A 9,657-nucleotide genomic window follows, 5' to 3' on the forward strand; every position below is an offset into this window, starting at 1 on the left:
AGAATACTTCTCCTACACAGTATCACAGAGAAAGCAGTGAAATGAAATCTGCATTCATCAGTTCAATTATAAGTTTTCTCTCTGGGTATGATTATATCCTTGCTGGCTAATTCTGCAATAGTTAAGTACTTTTACAGCTAAAAGAGCTACTACAGAACAGAGTCACTGCAATAAGGCAATGATTGGACTGGATTAGAGCCTATATATAACCCTAAAAATACAATACTTTGTTTTCAGTATCATCCTGATACCATCTCTAAGGAGATTACCAGTTCCCATCCACTCTAACTGAGGCATATAAGCTTTTAAACACCAAGCGACATCAGAGCTTAATTTAATGGGGAAAAATATATAATTAAGTCCATCTGAAAAATGCCAATCTAGCTTCATCCTCAGTCATCTTACACGGGAATAGTTCCAAAACTGGATCTAACATGTATCATGATAGAAAGATAGAAATGCAAGCAGGTTGTCAGAAATGTCTCATATTTGCAGTACGACTTTATCATTATTGAACACTGGGAGGTCCAGTCCAGCCAATCTTGCTACACAAATAAATAATTAGAATGCAATATGCCTCCACTGTGTCAGCTGTGGGATACTAAACAGGTTTGTCAGGACAGATCTAGACAACACAGTTTAACAATTCAAACAGGTTACATGCTTTGACATGCTTTTGCCAAAAAAATTTTGAATTGTCAGATCCAGTTTTATTTTTCCTTAAAGTGAGATAATGCCATGGATAGTCAGCTCAGATTCTTTGTCTCTTTTCCAGGCGAGTGTTTTAAACTATTTATCCATATTTATATACCAACAATCAGAATTAAGATGATATTATTATTATTATTATTATTATTATTATTATTAAGCAGAGAAAGCCAGCTTTGACAATAGTATTCCTAGTACTGAATTTTCTATGTATGTATATATAAGTATATAACTACTGGGGGAAAAAGCAATGGATTCTCATTGAAATGCATGTGAAATGTGTGGACAAAATATGTCTCAGGAAGAAGGAAAAAACCCTACCAGTACCTGATATCCACTGGAAAATTAAGCCTACCAATCCATTCTTAAAATCATCATCAAAACATTTAATAGATTCAGGAAATGCTTCATAGAAAGCGACATAAATGACCTGTGACAAACAATCAGGATATACCTGACAATAAGAATAACGCTGTATCTAAAAATGCTACAAAAGAGATTTCATATTACAATTTTTTAGTAAATGTAAAAATATTCAAGTGAACTGTAGTAATTGCAAAGCCATTCTGCTAAAAATAAAAGTACAACCTTTTATTATTTGTGTGAAACATTAGGCAACTGTATCAACAATAGGGTAATTCACTTCTCAAAAATTTGCTTGATCAGTGTATAAGTTCCCAGTTAAGCCTAAACTGGAAGATACCGATTTCAAGAAACTATGTACTTTGAACAAGTCACTTAGGGTTAAAATTAGGATGCAGAATAAAGTATTATTTATTAATATTTAAATAATCATTATACTTAATGAAACACAGGACTTTTTTTTAAAAAAATCACATCTTTTAATATTATAATTAAATTTTACTAGCCACACATTATATGAGCCTAAAAATCACTTCTGATTGCCCATGATCATTTCTAGCTTTTCCTCACCATTTTTGATTGTTCTCTCTCTGGTACTTACTCTTTTGGAGCCAAATGCTGCCAATCTGGATACATGTAAATTGGTTTATGTGACATGTTAATACTTTTATGAGCATCTACCCATATATCACTGAAAATGCTAATTGTACTGTTACCTGAAAAAAAGCACCTTTAGCATCGCTGGGAACAAGAAGAAAATGTGCCATAAAATCTGCAATTCTGTCAAACAAGTGGCCTTAATCTTCTTGGTTAGGCTTCAAAGGGGAAAAAAATGAGGAAAAAGGTATCAGCATAAATCCAGATATAGTTGTGTGCTAATATACTGATGCATGACATTATTAAAGCTCATGTTTACCTTATGATGTGAGGCATTGACAACACAAAGGAGTACCACTGAAACACATATTCTTAAATTAGTTTAACCTCTTACTCCAATATGTTGTTCTTCTAAATGTATTAATAGATTTTTTTTTAGTATATTGCAGTAGTTCCTGATTCAGAATAGTACTTAAGAAAACACATTATTTGAAGCATATGTTAAGTCTATCAGCCAACAATTAAGATGGAATCTAAGTGCTGTACTGAATCAAAACCAGGGTACATAATCACAATCTCCTGCCATATGAATATTTTCCTTCTCTTCTTAATAAAGAACATAGTGATCACCTGAGGTAACATAATCCATACACTTTGATTTATGTTCTTAACCTAAATATTCCAAACTCATACCTCTTATAAATCCTAGCACCGTTACACAAAGTAAGCAAAGTAAAATAAAGAGTCCATTTGATCTAAAGGTTTATTTTAAGCTTCATGGTATAAACCTACTAACTAAATTAGTTCTTCATATGTTCAACTACTGCTCTTTAAAGTTATGTGAAAAATTAGTCTTGGGCCTATACTTGATGCAGTTGAGCTTAATCAGCAAAACACTTGCATTTTTGTACTTGCAGAATGTGCAGCTTATTTGTTTCACAATAACAGATCAAAGAATGCTTGAAATTAATTTATACCTTAAATTTTTGGAGAAACCACAACCAAAAAAAAATCCTGAAGCACTGCAATCAATGATCTTGAGAGGGACAAACTTCTCCAAACTTTGAAAACATTTTTCTGTCAAAACAACAATAAAATATTTATTACACTGAATGCAGAGATTTAAAAAATCCTAAAACCACAAAACAAACCAAAATTAGTCAAAGGTAAAAAGTACAAGCATTTTCATTTGGAACACAATCCACAAGCAAATAGGAACTTCTTTCGGTTTGCAGAAATACTGAAGGGAAAAAAACTTGCAGGGGAAATGCTTAGCTTTTACTGAGAAGAACAAAAGCTGCTTCTTTGGGGACTGATCTGGATTTGCCGAATACCTGCAACTCTCTCAAATTTTTACTGTTTTTTAAAATTTTCAGTAAACCTAAGACTAAAAGTCTAAATACCTAAAGTAAATTAAGGTATACAGAATCAGTAAGACAGCAAGTCATACTTGTTGTATTAAATTTATTACATAATTAAAATATCTGTAAGAACAGAAATATTGCAAATAACCACAACAACAAAGCAGATGAAGACACTGGATTGTCTTATTTCCTTTTACATTAGGAGGCAAGCATTGATTCTAAACTGTGCCAGAACTGTGTGCAGGAGTGCCAATAGGATTTCCATATTCCTTGCATTCTGCTTCTCTGGGTACATTTGCACATATTTAAGCACAAATAAACAAAATTTTAAAATCAGTCCTCCAAAGACTCTTTTTTTTTTTTTTAAACATAGATGTGGTATTTCAGAAAGCTACATCCGGTTCTGGCAGCGTATTACAAACGCCTCTAACAGGAATAGCTGTAGATTATAAACTCACATAAGATTTTTATCCAGTGCAAGTAGTAAGGTCTACAGCCATTCTTTGAGTGCTAAGACATTAGGTTTTATGCAAAAAATATGACATTTTATATTTTGTAGGACTAGTGATTACTTCTGTGTATTGATATTTCTCTGTCAACTTCAACAAGCATGCTTCTGTTTGTATGTAAACACTTTTTCTCAAAAATGTTAGATTCGTGCGCACACGTTTTGCAGCAAGTAGTATCAACAGGTCACTATTTAGACATAGAGTTTATCACAGCTGCTCAACAATCTGAATTTTAAATCTATCCTTCACTTGGGACAACTTGTTTTTATCAGCTTGACAGTATTTGGACTTGGACAAATTACAGGAATTAACAGTTTCCTTCATTTATAAATCTGAAGCAGTGAAAATTCATTCAGAAAAATGCAGTATGTAAGTGACATAACATTTGCAATATTCTTCAGTCTTATCGGTTAGTAACTATTTTAACATAGATTGTGAAATTCAGTCTGTGTAATACTATTTAATAAGTTAATTTGCAAAAAAAAGTTGAAAAAATTATTTTTAATTTGATTAGTAATAACAACTTACTATGCAAAATGAATCAAAAGTCGGGATTTCAGAGTATCTGATACCAGTAACATATTAATGATTGTTTTATGTTGGTGGTAATCATGTGGCTATTAGGAATTTGTTCCTCTTGTTTATATGTATTTCTGTACCAATGCAATTCTACTGATCCTACAGCATAAAGGAAGTAACTTTGTATAGCTACTTACACAATTTTTAAAATGTTTCTATAGTGAGAATTCAAATGTGTTCATAAAATAAAGTTACTTTTTTCCTTGTGGTCTAATTTATACTCTAAGTATGTATGTTTATCTAATCTGTATCTTATTACATTAAGCATTTCCATTTTAAAGATAAATATTAATGAAAGCTTACACATTTCCACTTCAAGTGGAAGTCATAAAAAAATCTAATGTACTGTATCTTGGCCTTTCACAGTGCTATGAATTCTGACTCTCCCCCACCCTGACTTTCCCAAGGAGAAAGCTACGCTGACCCACCAGTCAACTAACTAGCCACAGGAATAGGGATTACTGCCTGAAGCAGGTCACGAAGACAGGAGAGACATCGCTAAATCAGCCCTGTTTTTTCAGCTGTTACTTAAAATACTGAATTCACAAGGAAAGACTATGACTTCTCATTTGTCTGCTAGTGAAGTAACTAAAGTATTTAAAGTCATAGCTAATTCCCACTGAAGTGAGTAAAAAATCAAAACAGAAAGGTTAGGGTTGCAATAATACTATAAATTGTCATTTACAATTTTTGTGGCTAATTCAGTTAAGGGGCAGGTGCAAAAGCTTTACCTTTACATGTACATTTACATTAGTACCTCACATCAATCATGTAAAAGACAGGTGCATGCACGCTGCGGGAATTAGCATATCATCAAATAAACCTTGCCTTGGCTGACAAAAAAGAGCTGTTAACTAGCATTAAATAACAGTGCACATTGAAGCCCTTACAGTGTCCAGCTGCTGCTTTTTGCTGCTGTCGGTCGTATGAACGAAATAAGGAACGTCTTCATTTTTTACGCCCTCAGGTGGGAGGCATGAGTATGTACTTCAGTATGTTGTGAGGCCCTGTCTGACACTGCTGCTACAAGATCAGTTTCACAACCTTGAGGTTCATGCCCATCAGCTGTGGAGTAAAAGTGAATGATCACCCACAGAAGAAATTAATTTGTAATTCATTTGCATAATAGCATTCAAGTGTTTTACATACTTGCTGCAAACTCCTACTTTACCAATCCTACAGTTCCTGCAGCAAATCAGACGTAGGTGTTACAGACAATCATCTCACTGCATAATCTTAATTCACGCCCTGAGCATTGTCAGATCTGTGTACTCAATGATTTTTTTTTTAATTTATCATGTAATTTAAGATGACGTGTAATATATATGCTAAAGTGGACTGCAATAAAATTACATATTCTACATTCTAATTCTGGGTTTACCTTACTTTTGAAATTCTTTTCAAGTTTAATACTAGTTTAACATTATTTATTTCAGTACTTTAATTATTGGTCAACTCCGGGACATGAGGACAGGGCAGCAGGCAGCAAGAAGAATCCTTCAACAATAATGGCTCCTAATAATAAATGACCACTGGATTTGTCAATTTCATAGCTTCCAGAACTGCTAACAGTGATACTAAAAGGAGTATGAAAATGGAACAAAAAGATGAATGTGTCCAAATATTTTCAATGCTCTTTATCAGTAGCTTCTGTTCAGGATACTGAAAGAAAGAGGACATACTTGGAAATGCTGAGCTTTTATAACTAAGTCCCAAAGTTTTGGAGCTTCCAAATGTCTTGCTAATTCTGAAAGTTGTCTTACCATGAAACCAGTGTAGTTATAGCTCTAAAAAGAAAAGAAAAACAGTTAGTAATTAAAGCTAATTATTATGTTCCCTTTGTGTTAAATAGCTGCTCCAGTGAGAAAATACTATTTCAAACATATAACTAATTTTTTTCTGAAGTAAAATTTAAAAAATATTTCACAATAGAGGTGTTCACTTGCTGGTGACCCCGTTTTCTAAAAATACTGTCTTTAGCAGTTGCTTTCTTTTATTACCTTTAAGAGTCTGTCAAACTGCATGAAATGATCACGTCAATCTTTGATGAGGTTTGTTTCTTGTGAGTTTCTTCTTTCCCAAAATTTTCTTTTCTATCAGAAAATGACTAAACCCATGCCAAATTTCTGAGATGTCTCAGAAGAATCTAACAAAAGATTTTTTATTTTTACATATGTCAATAGTTTCTCCAATAGAAACTTCAATTGAGCTTTAATAAGCCAAATTACAAATATGATATGGCCTTATGTTAAAAATTTTGAATCACTTAATACATTAACTCAATGGGTTATTAATAATTTAGGGCCCAGTTTTATCAGTATTCACATTAATATTTCAAATAAAGAACCTGTTCATGACTGGTTATGCCCAAAGTCTAACCAACATCCAAGAAATACCAGGATCAAGACATTCCAAATTACCAGAGACACATTTGTTCTCTTTCAAGTCCCTCATCTAGCACATTGGAAAGTCCCAGACACTAGGCTCCAAAGATTTGACCATAATATGCCAAATGAATAAAACTAATAATTGTATTTACATTGTATTTGGAATTTCCATTACCCAGTATATTTAAATTCACGTAGTCTTAGAAAAATGGACTAACTCTTGAATGAGTGATTTTCAAACCTTTTCTTTCCCTTGGTTTGGTATCAGAGGTATTTCTTCGACTTCCAATTCAAATCATATTCGTAAGACAGAATGCTGTGTACTTTTTTACGTGTAGCATAAAAAAGCTCACCTCCACATTTCTACCCTTTGACTCCTCAGCAATGTCTTTGGCAACCTGAAAAATGTTTAAATACTTAATTCATAATTAATGCTATTTCACACAATAATATAAACAATATTTTCAGCTAAGACAATTCATACTATGAACTATGAATATACTTCAGATAAGGAGCAATGATCTAAAATTGAGACTTAAGGTAACTACAAAACACCTTTGGAGATACAAAGAAAAAAAAGTACTTTTTCAAGTTGGGGGTTTTTTCCCCCCAACAAACATACAGAGATAGGTGTAGTCCCACTTCTGGATCCAAGAGAAAATTCAAAATTTGGTCCTTCTTGTCTAATTCGTAAAAACAATTAAAAATATGTAATATGCCTTTGCTTTGCCCATCTCACTCGTCTGAGCCAGAACTTCCTCTGCACCAATTTGCTCAGTAACAATGTCTTAAAAATATTAGCAAGGTTTAGCTAGAAATAGAGCCTGGATTGATTATTTTATTAATTAAAAGCTCTAATCAGGCAAAGACTTTTTATACAACTACATCTACATCTAAACACGTATGTGCACAAAACACATTGTATAGTCGTACTGCCTCACCAGAATGATTGGAAGGCTTAAAAATCACCATTTTGGTCTTTCTGTGTGTCTCATCCTTCCTTTATAACACCAAGATTTGTGGAGAACAACATGTTTTCATAGACTTTTGGCCTGAAACAAAATGTTTCTAAAACCTGGGCAGAATTGGGACTTCAGCTTATTAGAATTTTTTAAATTACAAACTTAACACTTCAAACTTGCAAACTGAGGAAAAGCTGTAAACACTTATCTAGGCCAATGTCTGTCGGTTACTCTGTTCAAGGGCAGTAAGATATTCCTCTAGATATGCTGGTCCACACTGTAATGAAAACACTTTTTCAGCATGTTTCTCTAGTCCAGTGATACATGTGTTTATTCTCTTCTCCAAATCTGAGACTGGACTGACATTCAATGGAACATGTTCATACAGATACTTACATATAGCATTGAAGGAATAATCTTTGTGTAACTTATCCACTGGAGAATAAGGCTCATGGAGAGAAATACAACTTGGCCACTCTTTCTGCAATCAGTACATAGTAAAAATAGTTATTTATGAAAATGATACAAATGCAAAGATTAAGTTAGGTAATCTGTGAACTTTATTTTGCAGAAAGAATTGTAATACCATTATAATACATTTTACATATACCTTCTAAGACTCTCTAATTTTGGCAACATTGTTAACATAGACTGCAATTTCCTTCTCTCCGATGCACTGCATTCAGAGATGATTACATCATCTCAAAAAGACAGAAAAACAGAAATAGGCCAGGGAGGCCCATTATAGCATACACAGAGAAATTAAAGGACTGTAACTTTTTAGTTAGAAAAGGAGATAACTCAAGAAAAAAAGGGTTATTATGTTTCTAAAGAGCCAAATAAAATCATGTGCAATTTAAGTTCTCAGAAAGGACAGTAATGCCTTCCATCTGTTGAGAACAGCCTTGGAAGCATAGGAAGAAACTCTGTTCCTTGATCTAGCAAAAAATTTGAAGTAGCAGCTTAAGTATTTGAGCAAATTGTTGAAACCAACAGTAGTCATTTGAAGTTAATCATCAAATTGGTCACTTTCTTGAAATAACTTAGTAAGTGTTAACACAGAGTAATCAACGTGTTTTTAAACCCTCTAGTATAGCTGAGAGACAATGACATGTTCTGTCTTAATAGCAGAACAGCAAGACAAATTATTACTTTAAAAAAAAACAAATGAAATGCAAACTACTAATACACATATGTCCATTTCAGGGTAAAAAGGGAAAAGGTGAGTAAAACCTATTAGAAAATTAAAACATATTAATATTTTGTTTTGACATTATCCCAAATTAAAATGTTCCCATTGTTATGTCAGATTGCTCCTCTTAAAAATATACCTTTTAAAGAAAAAATTAAATTTTATAATGAAATGTTCCACCCATCAAAATACTTTAAAACATTTTTTGTTTCTTTGTTCCTGTGAGAGAAAAAGTTCCAGTTCAAAGCAAAAGAGCAATTTTTCTCACAGCTCTGTAGTTAAAGGCTTTGAGTGAATCAATACTTGCAAATAATGTAGGCAGGTCAAAAGGAATGTTCTATTTCCTCCAAAAAGAATGTAATTTCGACAAATCACTGGTAACCACATCAGATTAAATTCTTTAACAAAATACAAAGGCGTATTCAAAGATATCCCTAGCAATCTTATCAGTACAAGAAAAGAAAGCTCATCAAAAAGCAAAACTAGCTATTCCCCTTTTCATACTCATCAGAACTTTTCGCCTCAGGGTTCAGAACTTTCTGTTATGTTAGTAGTGCTGTGGACTGATCAAATATTTTAAACAAAGCTTGATTCAGTGTCATCACTCAGGCATGCTTCCAACAATAGAAAATTGCTGTACAGCAGACAAAAATTTTCCTCCATGGTTTAGCTTTGAGAAAAAGGGAAGTTAACAACAGAGAGGCTGCTCTCTTAAAGGTTTGCCATTTCTATGAACCTCTTAGTCTCCACTGCCTGAGGCTCTTGGAAATACAATCTATGCTCAAACTCAATTCTCAATATTTACATTCACATGGCTCTCCTCAGGACCCGACTCCTGTATGTTCACTTCACCATACACACGGGTAGTTAAAATAATAAGCAGTCAGACTTACCAAATCTTGAGACTGTAAGAATTCTTCAAAAGTAAAAGGAGGCTTTTGCATTTTCTGCTGACATACAGTAAGAATTGTTCTCATCAGAATGCCTTAAAAAAAC

The sequence above is a fragment of the Gavia stellata genome, chromosome 13 (genome assembly GCF_030936135.1).
Source record: "Gavia stellata isolate bGavSte3 chromosome 13, bGavSte3.hap2, whole genome shotgun sequence".
Taxonomy (NCBI): Eukaryota; Metazoa; Chordata; class Aves; order Gaviiformes; family Gaviidae; genus Gavia; species Gavia stellata.